The sequence below is a fragment of the Manduca sexta genome, chromosome 9 (genome assembly GCF_014839805.1).
Source record: "Manduca sexta isolate Smith_Timp_Sample1 chromosome 9, JHU_Msex_v1.0, whole genome shotgun sequence".
NCBI classification, from domain to species: Eukaryota; Metazoa; Arthropoda; class Insecta; order Lepidoptera; family Sphingidae; genus Manduca; species Manduca sexta.
Window position 1 is genome coordinate 119,364 of NC_051123.1, and position 23,009 is coordinate 142,372.

Consider the following 23,009-nt stretch of genomic DNA (forward strand, 5'->3'; position numbering starts at 1 on the left):
TTTTGCTCGAGATTCCATTGTAAAGGTCTTTTCATGAAACAAAAGTCAGATTTGATCTTTTTATAAAAGTGGTTTGATTTTGAACGCAGACATAGTCTGTGTGTCTAATTCCATGCAAATCTTCAGCAATTTCTGAGTTTATTTCTAACTAGCTTTGATGATTACTTCGCCCGCGTGGAAGGCAGTGTGTCACCAATTTTCCTGCGTAAATTCCAACGCCCGATATTTTTTATAACCACGCGACCTCTTTAACATTAATCGTATATTTCATTCAATGTCCATAAAACCGTAATGTACTATTAACCTAAACCTTCTTCAAGAATTGCATTATCTTTTAGTAAAACCGTACAAAAATCTGTTCAGTAGATTTTGATAAAATCGATCTCATACAGACAGAAGTTTTGGGGACTTTTTTTATAACATGTATTCTTCTTCTTAATCGTTCCCCCATTACAGAGGATCGTGACTCCTTCTGCGTTTTGAAATCTATTCCCGTTCATACGATCCGTCGCCTGATGTATAGCGGTGCTGTTGGGTATATAATATGTATAGATAAGAATCAAAGTGCTGTTGATTTTAAGAGAAGAAGCATAGATAACGTAAGTGAAAAAAGAGTTTCGACTCCAATTTTTTAATCCGAGGTGTAAGTGTCTATTCTCTGGAACACAATCTACTGCAGTTTTTTACGAGTACAGCAAAGCGATCCTTCTGCACCTGCAGTAGCGTGCCTACTGTTTTAGATATAGGCTTGCTAAAGCACCACACAATCACGTCTTCGTTTCAAATAAAATGTGTATTAGAAAATAAAATACCCATATTTGCCCGTCTCGAGAGAGTCGGTCATGCTGCGTAAGCAATATAAATATGCCTCAGAAACTTACGTATTAGGCACTTTTATCTAACAAAAAGTTTATATCCCAACATCTTCACGAACGTTCGCAATTTTATATTAGTACATAATACATAGTATCACTTCTCTATCCCATAAGGGTAGGCAGAGACTAAGGATTGCCACTTCGCACGATATTGGCATACTTCTAACGCTTCCTCCATTACCTTCATTAATCTTTTCATGGATTCCCACCGGCTTCGAGTAATTTTGACCTGGCCTTTATATTAGTGGAATAGGGTTATGCCTGCAATGCATGTTGGCCAAACTTTGTCAAGTGCAGTCCAATACCAACGTATTGTAAACGTATTTACCTTACCTTGTCATCACTCGATGTTGATTGGCCAATTGGCCGAATTAACGCAAGCGCCAATGTGTGTAGAACTCATTTGGTGCAGCTTGTCACAAATCGTATTCGCTTGCTTTAACTTGTCCAACTTATTACACCTCTACTTACCGTTATACCTACATACTACGGGTGGTAGGTCTTTCATATGCGAGATTCCGCCTGGGTAGGTGCCTCCGCAATGTCTACTGCCGCCAAGCAGCAGTGTGTAGTCACTGTTGTGTTCTGGTTGAAGGACATTGTAGCCAGTGTAACTACTGGTGAGACTTAACATCTCATGTCTCAGGATGGCGAGCGCTGGAATACATATCAATACTTTGTAATTCAAGATGTTGGATGGTGTTTTTTCTGTTAATGGACGGTCGTATCGCTTACTATCAGGCGAACGGCACGCGTGTCTCGTCATTAAAAGCAAGAAAAAAAAAATCAAAGCAATAAAAAAAACACGCAGTCCATGGTCTGAGATGCAGACAGTATTCACTGTAATGACCCATATAATATTATCAGCCCTGAAATAATTCAGTATATAATATACTGCCCACTGGTGCGCACGGGCTTCTTCTACGACAGAGAGGGTTTAGGTTATTTAATTATCCACACTGGCTTAGTGTGGATCGGCAATGGGCTGTACTAAAAACTTACACACACATCATCACGTATTTATCTCCGAAGGAGTATGCAGAGGCCAGGACACCCACATTTCGCCAACTGTATTTCGTCCCATAATGTGATATGGGACGAGCCTATCGCCATATAATGCAAATTCCAGAGTCGGGGCTGAAACTGAGCAGAAAATACCAAATATCACTTTGCCCGACTCGGGATTCGAACCCAGGAAGTCGAAGCGCGGCCGTACCACGCATGCAGTACAACTACGCCACCGAGGCCGTCTAACTAAAAACTTATTTCATAATATTTACTTCTTTTTTTCTTTATTAGTTTACGTGTAGGTAATATATCGATTGCACTCCTCTCTCTGAATATCCCCTTGGCTTTGTTGTACAGGTTTCATTTATATTTCTAAAAAGCTTTCATGATTACCTACAGGAGAATCCAAAGTCATAATTTGAGCCTTTATTATCCTTCTAGACATAGGCTCTTTTACCTTACTATATATACTCTATGGTCCTGTACCGCTCTCACCCAAGAAAAAAAACGCAATCAGTTTAAATTCTTTATTGTTCTATCTTACAAATGTTATCGTTACAATTCATACGTTTTCAAAAATCACACAAAACTGCAAAATCCACGCTGAATTACACTTTCATAAAATAATCTTTGGCACAAACTCATTCTACAATGATAAATATCACATACTAAATTATCAATTTTATTAAACACATAATAAAATAGCATTCAATACTACTAGATCAACAAACACAAAAGGAAATATTTTAGTTCAAAGTCTCTTTGTGAAATATTTTTTGATTCCCAGATGACTGTTATAAGAAAGGCTAGAGCCAAAGTTATTTTTTTTTGGTATTTGAATGGTATGTGTGGTAGGGAAAAAAGCAAGTTATAGGTCGACAAGGTTTTTAACGAACGTGAATGACAGTTGACGGAGAGCAGTACTGAATGTTACCAATAAATATAACCCAGTTTTAATGGAATTTGTTTGACACATAGAAACCGATAGGTATTACTTACCTGAATTCCTAAAACTGGATATGATTTTTAATCCTAAAGACAATAGTAAAGAAAAAAATACATACTTTTTTTATTAGGTACGAAAAAGTATTCATTACAAGAAACGTAGACTAGATTTTTAATACTTAACCTTTTTGATTTATTTTTTTTTGGTTCATACTAAGAACATAAAATACACATTGGAATATTCAGTATACACACATTAGGATAGAGATACTATGTAGCGATGTACGCAACATTATTTTAACGTCGATTTTGACACATCGCAAGATGGCGGGCGCCGTTTTCGATTTTGCCACGTTTACTATGATCCTTGTCGGAGTATAATTTTGATATCGGCTGAAAATTTCTACTGCTTGCTTGTTGTGATAGATGAGTGTCATCAAATTTGTTTAGCAAACAGTCATCAAGTATCAAAATAATTATAATTAAATCTATTTGTGCAAATGAATAACGATCTTGATACATAATCTCAACTAAATATTTTTTATAAATGTTGTCAAACAACATTATCCCTGATACGTAATACGAAATAATACCTAATTACATGATATATTTATGTAATTTGGCACATTATAGGTATACCTACATTAATTACAACCGGTAATTCATTCAAACAATAAATCTAAAATATAATACCTACGTACAAAAACATTTCAATTTTAAATCTTAATACACTAGTTATAAGGTTTCATTACTTAAAATACGCGAGAGACCATTTACATGAAGAAACTTTGAGAGTTTGACAGTTGTCTGTTTCCTCGTTCATTTTAAATGAATTTCTACCAAAATTCCTGCATACAAATGGATCTTTTAAAAGGATTTAAACACTTCGTACGACTAAACAATCACACCTATAATAATTGGTATTCATCTAATTAAAATAATTAACACATATGGTCAGTCATTTCTTTACTTAACATCTGGTTAAGAGCCATGTTTAATTTTTAGGAATTAGGCAATGGGCAGTGCGCACTATCGCACAGTCGTCATTGCTGTCGGACTAATTTTAAAATATAAGCTATGAATAAAATATTAAATAAAATTGTTATTAAAATCATTACTGCCTTCACTGAACACTTGGTTTAAAAAAACATGTATTAACGTTATTAGATTGCAGTGTCAATTTTTCTTACGAATCAATATACTAAGGATCCGTGTTACACGATACAAACTCGTAGTCCAACAATCTAACTTTTTTTATTCTACACGTTCTTAAACTCTCATTCCCACCCACTTTTATTTTGGGTTAAATCAATATAAACAAAATTCCTGTCAAATTAAGGTCAGATTACATTGGGGTCACTCTTTCCGGCTCTTTTTCCTCCCTTAGTGTATAGATTGTCCTTCGTACAGCGCCCCTTCGCATCTCGGAGCTAACGTGGTGTAAAACTTCAGGCAAAGATTCAGCTTCAGAATTGATTATAGTCTCATCGATCGAATTGGCGCTATCATCTCGTCAAGACCTGTGCAGGAACTCAGATGTGAGTACCTTCTGTGAATTGGCTTTAAGAACTTTCTCGTGGTGTTTGAGACGGTGGACAATTTCATCGTGCAGTACGTTAAAGCACATAGCAGTGAGGGCGAGACCGGTCATGATGTAAATCGAGCAGAACCACACTGTTCCAGTGGAAGCACTGTTCTTCTGGGTCGCTCCAGGAGCTAAATGACCAAACCCAATAGTACTGAGGCTCATGAAACAAAAGTAAATTCCATCAATCGGACTCCAACCCTCCAACTGATACAATACGAGTGCACCAAAGAATATGTAAATGAAAATCGCTGCTAGACACAAGGACACTGGAGCTAGAATCGAAAATCCACGAAGAGATACTTTTGAATCGGTGTCTGTACAACTCATTGAGTCACAATCCCTTAGAAAGCTCAGGCCTTGAGTCTTGTCTTTGATCGAAGTAGTACTCACGCTGTGCGCTTGAGATGCTGATATTATTGTACCAGATGGCGATCTCACGTAGTAAGGTTCTTGCAAATGCAACGTCTGATTCCTGTAGTCATCCTGTCTTCTCACTTTCTCCTTTCTTTCTTTGGTAGTCATTGTTCTTTCGTCAAGGCAGCAGTAGCCGCATTTCGTACACAGGCAACAACATAGAGCTCTGCTGAAGACACTTCTAGCCAATCTTGATAACAGAGCTCCGACAACTGACAGATAAAGTAATGTTAAAGGTATCCCTATCACAGCGTAACCTATTGTAACTGCTTTGCCTAAAGCGGTTCTTGGAGCTACGCTGCCATAACCTGTGGAACAAAAAAATATCAGAAAAATAATGTTACTTGAAAGTATTCTCTCTTCTTGATTATATTGCCAAGTGGTGAACGCTCTTAAACTATCAATTTTAGTGACGTTATTAGCACCATTAACATTCATAAAAAGATCAATGTTGAAAATTTATTTGGTACAATTAGTTATCTATATAAAACTTATTTTAGGTGCTGCATAATTTTCAAATATTATCCAAGAAATTGTGATCCTCAAATACTGGTTTTATATTAACTGTCATTAACTGTGAGTAATACCTTTTCATATCCAAACGAAAACAAAATAACTGCTTAGATCTTACAGTACTTACCTATAGTAGTAAGAACAGTCAATGAATACAAAAATGCTTTAGCAAAATTCCATTCATACTCGTCAACGACGAGCGGCGGGGTCGACTCCAAAGCCCTCGCTCCACCGTACTGCGCCGAGACGTCAGCCGCAACCCTCGCCACCAATTTCTCTTGAAACCTAGCAATCTCTTGAGCTGCTAGTCTCGTCCAATTTTCTTTGTACAGAATGTTCAGTGACACTGTTATCTCCCAAATACTTTCGACCGTCTGCGATCTCAATTCTGCACTGGCTTGCGTTATACTGCCGTTCAATTTCGATAACGACACAGATTTTGGTTCATTGACTTGGTATGACGTAGTTGCGAGTGTTTTCTGGTGCATTTTCGCCGCGCTTTCCTTCGATAGCTAGGAATATAAATGCACCCAGCAAGGTATAAGCTAACAGCAGGACAAATATCCCCAAGTTAGTCACGCAGCCCGCGATCAAACTTTTCTTTTTGCTTTTTTTAGTTTTGACGCAAAGACAACACGTCGTGATGACGTCATCGTCGGCTTTGTACGTGTCGGATTTGCCATTTTTCTTGTACTTTCCATTGGCATAAGATTTCTTCTTATTTTTATCCATGTTTCACGGATATTTCATGATTTTGGAAAATATTATTGAGTTAACTTTAACCCTTTTATACTCACGAAGTTGTCCACATCTGAAAATAAAGGTTGAGGTTAGAAGTGTCAATGTTAAAAACTCAAAACATTATATTAAAAATCTTTGAAAAGGAAGTCCATATTCAATATGAACCTTCATTATCCTGAGCTACTTCAAACATTACATCAATCCGAGCATGCGAAGTGTTTAGCCCAAACCGAATCAGCAAAATAGAACAACAAGCAAAAGGCGGGCAAATAAAAATAGAAAAGCAATTCGGCAGGGCGCAAACGTAGACGTATTAGCATAAGTACTATAAATGTCAACAGACAACTCTCTACAAAAATTACGTCAGTGGAGTGCTTTAAAAAGAACTAAAACATTCAAATGAAAGCTTCACTTAAGCAAATACTTTGCCCGTATACGATGAATACATAATGCTTACAAAGAATGCAGCATAACCTGGTAATGGGAGTGTAGTTTTATTTATTTTTTACTTGACAAATGTTGAGTATCCCGCGTACTGTGACTACATTCAGGCTTGTTATAGAACGAAAGGTTTAATATAAGAATTACTGCAATTGTGCGCTATGAAAATACGTTGGTCTAGATTGGCAGCATTGGGTGTAGACTGACATGTCTTAGGTTAATTTCCACGTAGGGTAAGACAGTGAGATTTTTAGCATACTTTTTTTTTATTGCCTTGAATGACGAGACATACTTGCCGTTCGCCTGGTGGTAAGAGATACGACCGCCCATAAATAGTAGAAACAGCATCCAACACCTTGAATTACAAAGTATTGTTTGGTATTCCACAGCACTCGCCATCCTGAGACAATGTTAAATCTTATGTCCAGTGGTTACACCGGCTATGACTTTCAAATCGGAACACAATAGTGACTACATACTGCTGCTCGGCAGCGGAAATAGACATTGCGGTGGTACCCACCCAGTAAACCTGATCTTAAAAGTGCATTGTACCGATCTAACATTAAAATGGTATAATGTTAAATGGATGAAGAAATCTCTGAACAATCGAAACCTGCACGAAGAGCCAAGCAATTTATAGCTCTACAGAGAATTTGAAACCAACATTATGAACACGTAAGACATAAATTTGATTGCATCCACCATTACCAAAATTACACGTTCCACAACGTATCCCATACGTGCAAGTTTGTCGCAAACTGGGAAAATTATATTGCATTAAGGAATTATAATGTTTCCAGTACATTAGTGGCAGATCCTTTACTTATTGTGTCTGGAATGATTTTGAAGGTTAAATGGGTTCGAGATTGAATTGAAATGCTGAGACTTCATCATAAACTTAAACGCTTGATTCGAGATTTACTTTTGTTGTTTTCTTTTGTTTCAGTTTCTTATTATCGGCATTAGAAAAAAGTTTTTAATACTAATATTATAAACACCAACTATACTTAATTCTCACACATAACTCTATATGGAAAATGGATTTCAAGAAATATGGTCCTTTTACGCACGTGGAACCCTTGGAACAAAATTATTATACTAAAAGCCAATTCTATTATAGCCTAGTTGGTTGTGGAACGGACTGCCGAGACGAATGTCCGCAGGTTCAAAACCTAAAGGCACACACCTCTGACTTTTCTAAAAATTATGTGTGTATTCTTTGTGAATTATCGCTTGCTTTAACGGTGAAGGAAAACATCGTGACGAAATCTGCACAATTTCGAAGGTGTGTGAAGTCTATTAATTCGCACTAGGCCAGCGTGGTGGACTAAGGCCTAATCCCGCTCAGTAGTAGAGAAAGCCCGTGCCCAACAGTGTGACAATATATAATACAGGGCTGATATTATTATATTATATTCTCAGATCAACAAATATTACGTTATTAAATAAGTATTTTTGAATCCTACGCCAAATTATTGTTGAAGTTAATCTTAGTCCAACATTCGAAGTTGGTTTCAGTTCTTTTAATTATATTTTTTCATTAAAACCCAAACAACGCGACAGCAATTTATATAAGTACATATTGTATTAACATTAACAACAATGTATTTGTCACGCTCAGTGTCCGCATTTCATAATTGAACCTTTTGTCCTCCGAGCACATAATGGAAGCATTATCTACTTAAGATTTCGTTTCCACGTCATTATCTTATTTTATTCACGGCACTTGAAGAAAACACTCAATTTATTTCAAAACTTCGTTAATCACTTTCCTTACTTGTTCATTTTATTCGTTCTATTAACATAGCAGTGGCTAAATAAATTATTGGTAAAGTTAGTCCATTTTCCCTGTTATTATCTATTGTGGTGTTTATTGTTATGTCTTTGGGTCCAATACATTATCCCCTAGATGATACGACAGATATTACCCCTAATAAATTCGTATTGAACTATGTCTAAAGTCAAATTAAGCTAATTGATGGGAGGAGTTAGACATTCGATGCTGAATACGGTGGCTATCTAAATTTTATCGTAGACCAATAATTTTATACAAATCAGAATGAATCTTCTTCTAATTGTTTTTACATCGGCTTGTGGATTCAGCGTAGTATACTTCACGTATGTGCAGAGATAACTCAAATAATTTTTACTACGAGTAAAATTTAAACGAATATTAAGTATATTAATTTTTGAGTAACATTTTCATCATCATCAGCCGCAGGATGTCCACTGCTAAACATTGACCTCCCCCAAAGATTTCCAGATCGAAATCGTAGAAGAACAAAAGTCACTGACATAGCCTAACGAATTAGTAAACAAAACTGGCAGTAAACAGGGCACATAGCTCGCAGAACTGATGGACGATGGGGCAAGAAGGTTCTGGAGTGGAGGCCATGGTCAGGCAAGTGCAGTAATATCATACAATAAACAAATAGTATAAGCTAAATTACTATTAAAACACTAGTAGCGAAAGAAAAAATTCTAAATCACCTCTAATTTTTATCATGATTCTGAACTTAGACATAAGGTCGGGGGGCCCTATTCCGGCTACGTGGGCAAATCCGTATTTTTGCAGTTACGGGCATTCTAAACGAAGGACAGCTTTCATAGATGATTTACGTAAATAGGCAATTTTTTAATGTTTTTATCCGTACAGGTATCAAAGCTGTCCTTCGATTAAATTACGCGTAATTGCAAAAAGACGGATTTGCCTTTATAGACGGAATAGGACCCCTGACGTACAATAAATTTGCGTTTGAGAATAAGCAATAAACGAATAAAGTCTAAGCATAATTTAAGTGTAGAAAATTGTATATTCAATCCACAATATAAAATTAAATGAATTCATAAAATTCACAAATGTATTACACCCCAGAGAAAACTCCATCAAATATTGAAATTAAAAATGTCACCTCTATCTCTAACTTGTAATAATTCAACATTACGTTTTTCGTTTTCACATGATCAAATGCGTAGAATTGAATTTATCATGATTGCAAAAGTAATTTTTACATTCGATAAAATTAAATTGAATTCTTATATGGAGCTACTTATTTAATGAATAAAATACTATTTCGTATGTTTAATTTCATTCCAAATAATTTTACCTATTCTGATCAAAAATAAAATATACATTACAATACATATTAGATCATTTAAGAATTAAAATCAATTGATTGACAAGGGCGTGAACTTAACTGCTTATTAATTTAATGGTCAGGTAAGTTCGGAATATTTAAAAAATCATCAATTATAGTACAAAAAAAAGTCAAAAAAAAAAATTTTCCTTTTCTACCATTTTTGTCCTTTTCCTTCGACACATTATAAACCTCACAACCACTAGACAACAACTTCTTAGGTCCACTTAATGTTTATTCAGCATCTAGCTTATTTACTCTAAAATCTTCTTAATAACTATCTTTTCCTTTACCTGCCAGCATAAAATAATTTTATCCTTAATTTAAAGTGTCCGTGGTTAAATAATTGATTTATATATAATTAAGTAATATTAAATAATCTTTTAATTTGTTTTGATGTATCATAAGTGCACCTTTTTTACCTACATGATAAATAAATTAAGGTCAGCGGGCTATTCCGTCTAAGGAGCAAATCCTACTTTTTGCAATTATGAGCCTTCTAATCAAAGGACAGCTTGCAAAGATGACTTAAGTAAATAGGAGATTTTTCGGCGCCTTCACGTACATGACTATCAAAGCTATCCTTCGATTAGACCGTCCGTAATTGCAAAAAGATGGGTTTGGCCCACATACGGAATAGTGCCCCTGATCTTATTTTATTTTCTCTATAAACATTTCAAAATAGAGCTGTAGGCAATAAATATTTTCAATCGTCTATTTAATAAGAGAGTTTCGGAACAGCTTCAAACTCGTACGGAACCCTCAAAACTTTCTAGACTGTGCAACGTGTTTTTGCTCCGTGTACGTCCAAAACTAATCGGTAAGTTCTGCGCCAGAATCTAAACTTAATACAGGGTATTAGAAGATTGCCAGACGTGCACTGTTTAGCTGACAACGTTGAATATTAATTTTAGTAGTTGAAAGTTTTGATAACCTAACACTGATTTGACACAGTGCCGTTTGTTGTATTTGAACTTCCTAAGAGTGAATTATAAAAACTTCGTGTTTCGCTTATGGCTTTCGTTGCAAATTCTAAATTAAATTATTGGCTTATTGGGAAAGGAATAATCGTAAATTCGACTGAATAACATGAATACACGTGATTCGGAGAATTCCTTACTTGAAAATCCTGGAAACCCAATCTGTTTGAAGCTTGGATATGTCTTTGAAACTATTAATCAGCTATCTCTATTAAGAGCTGTATCCTGGAACACGGTAACAAATCGAACACACACACATATACCGTCTTTATCTCCAAAGGCGTAGGCAGAGCTGCAATCAATTTTTGTCTATATACTTCGACCAAGGGGTGAGCCTATACCAATATAGGGAATAAGTTCCTGAGGCTAATACTGAGCAGAAAAACTTAATATCATAATGCCCGACCCAGGATTCGAATCCAGGATATAGGGCCCATGTCATACCGCACACGCAATACGACTATACCACCGACGCAGTATAAATTGAATTTACAAGAAAACTCAATTAGAGATAGAGCCCTATCACTCTCACTAACATCTGGCGACATTTGTAGTTATTCCAAAATTTTGAGTGACATCATCATCATCAAGTGATTCATTTACATGTAATGTAACCTAAGTTTAAGCTATAATATATAATGTAACAGTTATTTCACAACAGACTCCTGTCTCATTCCATTCTCTGCATCAAAACCTAGAAACAGCGAAACAATTCACATAACACCGACATACTAAAATTTTATTATCAATTTCTGAATTTATGCCCGTGGATCTCGCTGGAATCCATTGGGGCGCACGCAGGGTAATGAAATAAGTCATTTAAATTGGAATAGAGATTTCAATGGGAACATTAGAGTGGTGGCTAATATTAGATTATACCTCTGATTTATGCAAAATCTTTATCGTCGACACGTAGAATTGGATTTTGCCGTTGGCGCATTACTTTTGCCATTCNCAGGTGATTTTGGAATGTTCGCCTCGCTGCGATGGCGAGATGGATTTTTTATTGAATAAAAATCCTTCTAATGTTTTAAGTGGATCGACTTTATGGCGAAACGGATGTTGAAAAATTGCGTAGGTTTGTGCGTAAAATAATAGCAAATCTAAATAAAGTAACTCATGATTATAAAAGCTAATTTTGAATATAAAGGTATTTTTGTCCTAAATAAATGAAAGTTATTGTTTTTGAACATCATAACCTTTATCCAAGTAATCCATGAAATGGCCCTTTGAGTCCGATTTAAGAATTCCACCGACCATAAACAAAACAAAGGATTAAATTGGAATGGTAGGTATTGAGGATTAGGAAGATCCCTACATAAGAACCATTATAAATGGAAACGTGCTTTTAGATTGTTTTGTGGAGTCACATTAACGCGAGGAATGTCGATTCGATAAATATTTAGGTTTTCAGTATCAGAATTATATCCATTAACAGTTCCGGTGTCTGGAATTTGGCAATAGGCTCGCCTCCTATCACATTATGGGACGGAACACACACGACTACACACGATTGAAAGTAGGTGCTATGCTTACACCTCTACTCACCCTTCGAGGACAAAGTCATGATATTATATTTATGAATGTCGACTTTACTAACTTTTATTCTATTCTTGCAAAATCATCCCATCTCCTATCAGCAAATCCAAAACAAACCTTCCCTAATAATAAAACGCCAATACACTATTCACCGCAAGTCGCCGGAACTATAGTGCGGTTAATAGCACCCTCTATCCGATTATTGCCATCTGCTTTTAGTTGCAGTGCAGCTAAGTAACAACCTCTTTGGGAGCACGCTCCAGTTGTTTAAGCATTAATGTTACAAGTACGCTCGGATCGGCAATACTGAATAGAATATTGAAATGTATGACCGTTTAATGGGTTTTGAGGAAATCTATAAGGAAACCAACTTGAACTGGAACCACTTTAGTAGTTAGAAGGCCGTGAGGCTATGAAGGCTGGTTTGAAGTTGTGGGACCTTAATTCATTATAGGATGTCATCAATGGTGTGTTATTCATGTTCATTATTTTTTTGCTATCAAAACAGCACATAAATTTGAGATAACATTCCACATACTTTTCAATAGTGACAGATATACAAATATCAAAGATAATATCCATAATCCACCTATGGTCATTTGTTATGCGATCGAGTGAGATCTCGAGGTTGCAGTGGCGAAGCGTCCATACAAGCCGATTCCTACCGGGTTACCTTTTGTAAATTAATTAAAAATAATAAAAGAAAAACATAACAAATATAACAAGAATAATAATAGTATACTCTAACAAGTCATCTTATACTTATTCAATTAAATCGACCCTTTAACGATAACGGTACATAGTATCAATTCGTTAAATCGTAACTCGCGCGCAGTGCTCGCGCCTTGTAGTGTTCGAAGGGAACCCGGCCGCGCATAGCTTCCCTCGCGATATTGTTGTCTCTTTCACACGCAGCGCGGTGTCTTTGTCTAATCTTTTGGAAGTGACGTAAAAATACATGTATGCGTGCGTGTATATGTACTTCAGGGTAACCCGAGAATCTGCGGCTTCATGTTGAGCTATTGGCGCGAATTTTTTTAATAATTTAGAATGTATTAATTAGTGTTTGTGTATACTTAGTGTGCGTTATTAATATTTGTTGGACTCTTTTAGGTACCTATGTTCAAAATAATATGTGATTATTTTTAAAATTTAGAGTTTAGACATGTGTTAGAAGGAAATTATTAAGTATTACGATATTTTACTGATTTTATTTTTATTGTGAAATGCGTATTACATCTGTAGAAAAAATATTTCTTCGGGTTCCCTTTTGAAAATTTTCACCCTTCGCCACTGCGAGGTTGAGGTGTCGAGATCGATCCCCGGGTCGGGCAAAATTATATTAGGTGTCTACTCAGTATCAGCCCGAAGAATTTGTACCCCTTATGACGATAGGTTCTCCGCTAACATCATTGAAAGGACTACACAATGCGGAAATTTGGTGCACCAGTTGTATCTCTGCTTACCTTCGGGGATAAAAGTATAAGTATTTTCGTGATCTTTTCCAGTTTAGTACACATGAAAATCCAAATATCGAACCAAAACGACTTATAATTTATATATCACTGATCATGACAGATCAGGTATAACATTTATTGGACCAATAAAGTTATTATATATACAATTCGGATCTCATTTCAGCTGGTATTTTAACTAAAAATATTACAGAAAGTATATAAATCACTTGTAAGTTTTGATAGTTTTCCGATATTAATAAAAAATAGTAAATAGATTTTTATGTTACTTGTGGACTACTTATTTAAGAAAGCGGTCAGCATTCGATCGATTGGTCTGTTATAAGAAGACTTTATTTTAAGAGTGCGGTACATTCCGGTCAAACTGGAACGTAAATATTTCACCCAAAACTGACCACAGCAATTCTGGCACATAAATAGTCTCTGACAGCACCATCTGGAACTCCCAAGACAAATTTTGCACTCCAACGGAAGAGAGTATTGACATTGAACCATAAATAATGTATCGCAACTAATTTAATGGCAGCGGGAGTGGCTTCAAAGTTCCATAATTTATGCATATTAGAATAACACGACACAAATAGAATTTGTAGTGTTTAATGATGTTTGACTGATTGGTAGCCTTTTTCTTTTTTAATAAGTGTAATTTCCAGTTAGAACGGCGGTGAACTAGTTGGGTGTGGGACAGAATGCCAAGACGAATGTCCGCATGTTCAACTCCCAAAGGCACCTCTTGACTTTTCTAAAATGATGTGTGTATTCATTTTGAGTTATCGCTTGCTTTAACAGTGAAGGAAAACATCGTGAGGAAACCTGCATACCTAAGAAGTTGTCGATAAGAATTATGTGTGTGAAGTCTTCCAAACCGCAGTAGGCCAGCGTGGTGGACTAAGGCCTAATCCTTCTTAGTAGTGTAAGAGGCCCGTGCCCAGCAATGTGACAGTACAAGGCTGACATTATTATTATTATATTATAATTTCAAATTATTCCATTACCTACAGTAAATCAAAATAGAGCATAAAAATGCTTATAAATTTGCGCTTAGTCGTAAAGATAGACATTACTGGACGTATAAGGAGCCAGATTTTGGGATAGGAAAACCTATCAGACATTAACTAAATCAAAAGTTAGAGAACACTAATTCAATAGTAAATCTAGTAGTTAACTAATTGAAAATGTTAAGCCATAGAGCCTTACGTAACCCGAACAACAGCTAAAATAGAAGCTAAACCAAATACCAACGATGTAACAGAACCGACATTCAATTAATACCGGCCGATTGAAAAAGAAATCGCGCGCCATTTTGTATACAGAAAAACTGCGGCGAATCCAATCGACGGTTTAATCATAGATATGTACCCTGCCACTTCCCGGGTTCTATCCAATTTCGCTACACTCTAGTATTTCAAGTGTCGACTGGGCACTGTTCAATTAAATTGAGCCTGTACGACCCAACATACTTGGTCGACATGTCTGTTGCAACGAAATATTTTGCCTGCAAGGAATTTGGGATATGCGGCAATGTACTGTTCCAACCTCGACACTGATTGGTTGGGATTCTTTGGATTTTTTCGTTTTAAGTATGGAGAGGTCTTGTCGGATAAACGTCGGTTTAAATTGTGGACTTTTTTCCCGTATTCCGAATTTACTTCAGATAGATACTCTTAGACATGTGATGTGGGATCATATTTTACATAGTCATGTTAATTAAGTGTAGCGACCATTGTACACTAGGTGTTCAAACCCGCCATAATGGCCCACGTACGAGTTTCGCGTTCCGGGATTATTCTGTGTATATCCGGTTCCCACAGGCCGGCATAATTGTGTCGACTGTTGAGGGTAATCATCTCTCGTCAGTCGACATTCTATTGGACCCCACTCCACTTACCATCAGGTGCACTTTGCCGTTCCCGTATAAAAATAACCTATTTTTTTTACAGTTACGTACAAACAGACTTGAAGCGACGATAGCCTAGTTGGGTGTGGAACGGACTGCCAAGACGAATGTCGGCAGGTTCAAATCTCAAGGGCATACACCTCTGACTTTTCTAAAAATCATGTGTGTATTCTTTGTGAATTTATCGTTCGCTTTAACGGTGAAGGAAAACATCGTGAGGAAACCTGCACATCTGAGAAGTTCTCTATAGGAATTTCGAAGGTGTGTGAAGTCTACTAATCCGCACTAGGCCAGCGTGGTGGACTAAGGCCTAATCCCTCTCAGTAGTAGAGGAGGCCCGTGCTCAGCAGTGGGCAAGTATATAATACAGGGCTGATATTATTATTATTATTATTACTACAAACAGACTTATCTCTAAATAAATTCTTTCCATCAGTACTCCATGATAGCCGATCAAGTTCTTATCTGACACACAAGAAACTTTAGCAACATGTTTCAAACTTCAGGCATTACCAAACAAACCTCTAGTACTGGGTTTAGACCGGCCACTTGTCTACTTTATTACTAAGATCCTAGTTAATCTCTGATCTACGGGCTTACTCGTGCTTCTAGGAACACCAAACAAGAAATAAACTTGACTGCAACGTTTGCAATTTGCGGTTCAAATTAACCTGATCCCAGACGGAGATGATTTAAGACCTCTATACGGTTTCATGTTTGAACAAGTTCAAGTGAATTATGAATACTTCATACACTAATATAATATTGAAGCTGGGCAGGAGAAAGTTATAGGATTGTTTTTTTTTATTTTTGGCATGTTATTTAGTAGAAATTCAAGTGTTTGTAATTTTTTCTTAATTATTAATATTTTTGTAATTTTGACCCAATGTTTACATGTCTAGAAAAATTATATTACCATTTCTTCTTCTTCTTAATCGTTTCCCTATTACTGAGGATTGTGACTCCTTCTGCGTTTCGAAATCTAATTCAACTTGATACGATCCGTCGCCTAATGAAGAGCGGTGCTGATGCATATTATCAAAAACTACATACAATATTTGAATGTCTTATATTTTACATTTGAATCGATTTTCGGATAACGACTCAACAGCCCACCGAACAATAAATTGTAGTTTGGTTACTACGTCTTGATTTATTAGAATAAAAATCATCTGATTGGTATTGCTACAAAAGTAATAAATGCACAATCAGACCTACTAATAACCATTTATTAATCGTGCCTTAGTTTAATCCGTTAAATCTTTGCCTACCTCATTCCCGTTCCAATAAGGCACTTACCGGCTTAAAATCCGACAGTTAAACCATAAATCTAAATCACCAAACTATATCTGAAAGCAGTAATAAGTCGTACAAATAAGCTGTGGACGTTTTACTATCGGCAAATTTATGACCGTTCAAATAGTTACCAACGGGACATTCGCCAATTTGAATGTCCACTTTTACGGTGCTGTTAAAATTTCTATGCCATTTTATATGGTCCATCGTAAACTATTCCTTGTACAATAGTGGGCACTAAACGTATTATCTGGCCCTCATTTTATGGGTCTAATGAAGCGATATTGGTTAATTTGGTGGGCCGAATTGCTTGTTAACCAGATTGAGGTTCATTATTACTATTGTATTACTTGTCACTATATCTACTTACGTTTCTATATGTTCATTAATTTATGTGATATTTTGTTTGTTCTTAATGACAAATTTAGTTTGATAATTAAAATAGTCTCTTTTCATCCGTTTCAAATCTTTTTCATAGAGAAGTGAACGGATCTTCAATAAAAATTTTGTTCGCTTCGGCAAAGATTGTTAAAAGTATTTTCCTGAAAGTTTTTGCTGCCACGTACACTACTCAAAGAAAACCGCAAGTAGCAAAGTTCTTGGAGACTCCTTTGAATCAAATATTTGCAAGATATCTAGGTAACCTCTATTTATCTTACCAAGATTTTCTCTAATTAATATAAATTAAATAGGAAGTGTGAGTTTCACACGTTATAGTTAATAGTATTTAATTCGAACTAGCACCTATTCTGTTATATTAAATATCTACATTATGTCCTGTAGGTCAAAAAGAATTGAATCATGCATCCAGTCCTAAAAACCAAATTAAATCCATCCTTTTAATTTGAGTAAGAACGAAAAAGGACTTATAAACTTCATTTAAAATCTACCTTTAGGGTTAATTAGAAATGCCAACGTATACCTGTTGGCATTCGAGTTTTATATAACGAGGAACACCGCGTATTAAAAGCTTTATGCAATATAAATACGTCTGCAGGTGACAATAGGCGTTTAACCACGGCATTGTTGGGGAAAATCCTACCAATTCTGTTTAAGTGTTAAAACAATAAAATCGTATATCCTTGAGTCACTGATTGTATTGATTGAGCTGGGATATTGTATTAATTAAATGATTGTTATGTATAATATTGTATCAAATGTTTTACAATATCTCTTATAGACATTATTATCAAATCTATTTAAATATAAATTGATCCCAATAGTTTATATCAATTTTGCTCGTGGCTCCGCTTGGGTGATAAAAAAAAATTCCGGAATAAAAGACCGTCTATATATTTACCCGGGTAAAAAATATCATATCTCCTTCTTAGTGTCTCAAACTCTAGCTATACCATATTTAATCTAAATCGATTCAATGGTCCAGCCGTGAAAAAGCAACAAACAGACAAAGTAACATTCGAATTTATGATATAAATATGGATGGATTTTAAACGCTTCTGGGTGTAATAAAGAATTGGTCGGATTCGCCGAAGATCTCATTAATGAATACTAACTCGATTTAAAATAGAAAAGAAACGAATTGAGTTAATTTAAACTTTTAATAAATACTCTTTCTCTCTGCTGTATTTTACACGATCGAATGAACACAGGGTCCAATTCATCACGACACAAATCATGAACTGTCACGTGATAAAACTGCCAAGTTTGTGCATCGCGTGCCGCGTCAGTAGTTTATTTTATAGATACGACAATGTGACTCCACTGCACTTGATAAGTTGAGCAAAACAGATCCAGTATCGATTAACGATACACTTTAAAATCGCTCCTAATCGATAATGTCTTTGTTCTCTCTCCACATACATCCTGAATTAAACTGCGTACCCTACTAGGGAGTTCCCTCAGCGTGGAATAAAGTAAAGATGTGGAGTGCCTAAAGTGTTCACCCGAATTACCGGTGTAGCTGAATAAGCCGATTGTCAGCGGTAATCCAAACAAAAAAATATACATCACAGTATAACATTAAGACCACTGGTGGTAGGTCTATCATATGCGAGAGTCTGCCTAGGTAGGTACCACCGCAATGTCTATTTCTGCCGCTTAGCAGTGTGTAGTCTGTTGTACCGGTTTGAAGAATATTGTAGCCAACGTAACAACTGGACATACGACTTAACATCTCATGTCTCAGGATGGCGAGCGCGTTGGAATACTAAACAATACTTTGTAATTTAGGTGTTGGACGATGTTTCTACTGTTTATGGATGGTATCGCTTACCATGAGGCAAACGGCAAGCTCGTCACGTCATTCAAAGCAATAAAAAAGACCCTTCAAAACAAAAACCATTCCATCGATGTACGAATAAATTACCATCCCGGCGGAACTCGTTTAAGGGTACGCAAGCAAATTAATTTTATTATCAATTTCGCTCCATTTACTAAGCTTAGGAGTATTAAGGACGCTGTTATGAAAGTCAAATTGATAATCTCTCGATGCTTTCGGGGACATTCGGTAGCGATGTTATATTCTGTTATTATTTTTTTTATGTTTATCTGTTTATGAATCAAGAGAATAACAGTGTTTTTAAATAATTTTAATTTCATTTTTTTTATTACGTCCATAGGCAGACTGTCTCGGTGGCGTAGTTGTACTACATGTGCGGTACGGCAGCGCTCTGAGGTCCTAAGTTCGAATCCCGGGTCGGGTAAAGTGATATTTGAGTTTTTCTGCTCAGTCCGGAGTCTGGAATTTGTGCCCGATATGGTATGGGCCTGGGATCCTGTTCTACATTTAATTAAATCGGATCCCAAAAGACCGGCTGCCAGACCTCAAGACACTGTGAGCTCATTCTGCGTAGATCGGACCGTCAACAGCTAAAATTTAAAAAGTTGTATATTTGAAAAATGTAGGTAGATATTGTAACTTTGACTTTACGGATGAACAACACCTCAGTCCCCCCCGTGACCATGAAGGCTGCAAAGTCTTCGAAACGTCGGGAGAAAATAATAATATAAAAAACCGCGATAAAATCCGTTAAATAGTTTTTAGTTTTATTTCAAAAATATGTGTGTATTCTTTGTGAATTTATCGTTCGCTTTAACGGTGAAGGAAAACATCGTGAGGAAACCTGCACATTTGAGAAGTTCTCTATAGGAATTTCGAAGGTGTGTGAAGTCGACCAATCCGCACTAGGCCAGCGTAGTAGACTAATGCCTAATCCGTCTCAGTAGTAGAGGGGGCCCGTGCTCAGCAGTGGGCAAGTATATAATACAGAGCTGATATTATTATTATATTATTATAACGATACATATCAAGTAAGTCGGAAAACAAATTGCTATCTTGGCGTACGCTGCCTAAACCGTTGGAGTTAGACAAAGATAATGTACCGTGGGATCGTTTGTCTTAAATAGTTTTAAATAATATATTTTTAACCTGACTTCAGGAACACAGTTTTTGTTTATTGTTGTCTTATGTTATAAAATATGTTCATTAAAAAATCTAGAAAATATTTCAATAACCACGTATTTTCATAACAGGTGAAATATAACGCGGGTGTTAAACAGTTTTACGATCGAAAAGAATGACGTTAAAAAATTCTTGAAATCTCGTTTATATCCATTATGAAACTCCTGTGCCATTTTATAACCCAACTTATTCTACGTTTCTCGTCATGAACTGTTAGCGAGCGCATCATTTCCATAGTGTGGTTTTGTCATACTACCTACTGTAGGTATGAGCCAGGAGTCTGGAATAGTGCCCGATATTTTAAAGTTGTGTGCCCGGTTTATTGTGTGGTTACACTGTTGTTTACTGTGTGTGTGTGTGTATGTTTTTTTTCTTTTTATACTTTTTTGTTGTATTTATGTGTGTGTAGAGAAATAAGTGGTTTAAATGATATAGAGTTCGGCTCGCCAATCACATCATGGGACAGAATGCACATCGCAATGTGGGTGCACTGGTTGTACTTCTGCCTACGCCTTCGAGAATAAACCGTGAGGTGTGTATACATACACTTTAGAATGGGTTTAATGTATAATATGTTAGTGTTTAAATTTTCTTCTTTATGGCGTTCCGAATAAAAATATAATTAGGTAGGTCTTTGTTACTTCATTTTGAACTTTCAGGTTAAGTTATGATGGAACTGGCATATCTATGTTGATAAATAGTCGTTAAATAAAATAAAGATAACAAGAATCTATAATTTTATTAATGCGGTAATTATTAGTTTGCTCTTATATTAACGAGATTGAAATTTAGAAATGGAACGCCGTGTAATTCAAATGGATTATACGTTAAACATAAACAGAATAACGTTAAAATATAAAGCCTTAAACGTGATGTAGTACTTATAACTTTGAGTCCAAATCTCGAAACCTGTATAACATTATAGTCAGATCAAACAAACAAACTGCAAAGAACCTGAATAGTCCATTAGGACTATTTATATCAACGGATATGTTAGAAAGTCCGGCCAAATTTGTAGAACTAGGGCAATATTAGCATGTTTAAAATAGATAAATAAATTAAAACAAATAATGCATAAAATTATTACCCCATTAAGCATTCAAGCACTAAAATCCTCAGTAATAAATATTAACAAACATCCTACTGGTTTATGCTAACAATTCGACCTCAAAGACTACATCTGAGGGATTCAAAACAAAGTAATATAACAGTAGTTTACTTAAGCCTTAAAAGCGCTATATCCGCGGAGCCCTTTGAAAGCCTTAAAGATGAGCATGTGCTATATAAACGACAGAGATAGCAAACAAGATTAATAAAGTACGTCATAAAAACGCAAATAAGATGTATAGCAGATAAACATGTCTAAACCTTTGATGTAACATAGACAAAAAGTGAAATATGCTAAGGAAATACGACATAATGCATGGCTGAATAGTAAATTCTAAATTCAAATTATATCTACCATAGATCAACTAGATACTTTGCATTAGAACCTTACCTCATCCAAACGTTGTACGATCATGATGTCCACCCATTAATTCTTTTTTCAAATTAGTCCATTATTAACTATTTTTGTTCGATTCAGGCAAAGGCATGCAAACATTATTCCTTAAATCTGCATGATTCGTAAAATAATCGTATTCACTCATCTTCACCAATTGTTACAGATCTGTCAACATGAATGTCCGAAGTCAACACTGAGTCTAAAGCCACCTTAAAACACCGCAATGTCATTTTTCAGTCCAAAAACATTCGTGCAAAACTGTGCTGATTGATTTTAATGGTTTTTTATAAGATTTATGATCTGCCACGTTGAATTTTATAAGAAAATATTGTTCCTCAGCGGATGGGCAGCTTGGCACATTCCGCCATTTTTGCAAAGATTCCGCGCATGCGCGCTCCGGAGTCGACACATGCGCCCTGAGTATTTACGATGAAAAATTAAAATTGGCATTGTTTTGGTTTCACGCCTTATATAAAATTAAAGAAGTAGCTTGGCGGAATTTATGGGTTGCTGGGAAAAATAAGCTTATTTCTGAGTGTTTTCTGCGAATAATCCCTAATCGCCATTACTCCGGGAAATAAAAAATATTGAAACAAAAATAATTCTTGTTTTGTCAAGATGGAGGTATTTTAAAAAGTTTTGTATCTATGCATAGAAAGACACGGATTAGAATTTTATTACAAAACGTCGCAATTACGACGATATTCAAAGACATTAAACAGTATAGTTAGGTAAAGACCTGACATCAGTATCAAATTTGTGCTCCAAACTTATTACTAATTGGTAATAAGACGTTGTCTTTTTGAAATATCCGCAGGATGTCACAGCGTCCTTAGATATTAATACAAAAATAACATACTTACAGAAAATATGCTAATATACGCATTAAAATAGTGCAAATCAAGATATGGAAAAATATAAAGTATTTTACATTGATGTTTTGCTATTTCACGGTCGATTCAATAACCATTGCTTATACGCAAAATTATTGTATGATAATATTCCTAATGTCTACTCTATGTAATCTTAGACCTCTTTGATTATACTGACATTATAGAAATAAAAAGATAACCCGAAAAAAAATTCATTACGAATGCCGTAGACCTAAGTATAGCATCATACAAACTTTTAGCATCAAAATATGTATTCTAGACTGATTTAGATTAACTCACCAGCTTAATTTTTTATCTATGCATTTTGAACTTTTTTCTTTTTTTTGTCGTACCTCGATAAAG

At 35.7% G+C, this 23,009-nt stretch overlaps 1 pseudogene; it reads right to left on the reverse strand.

The window, feature by feature from the left end:
* Positions 1 to 4,273: 4,273 nt before the first annotated feature.
* Positions 4,274 to 22,141, reverse strand: LOC119188786 (annotated as a pseudogene).
* Positions 22,142 to 23,009: the final 868 nt, after the last annotated feature.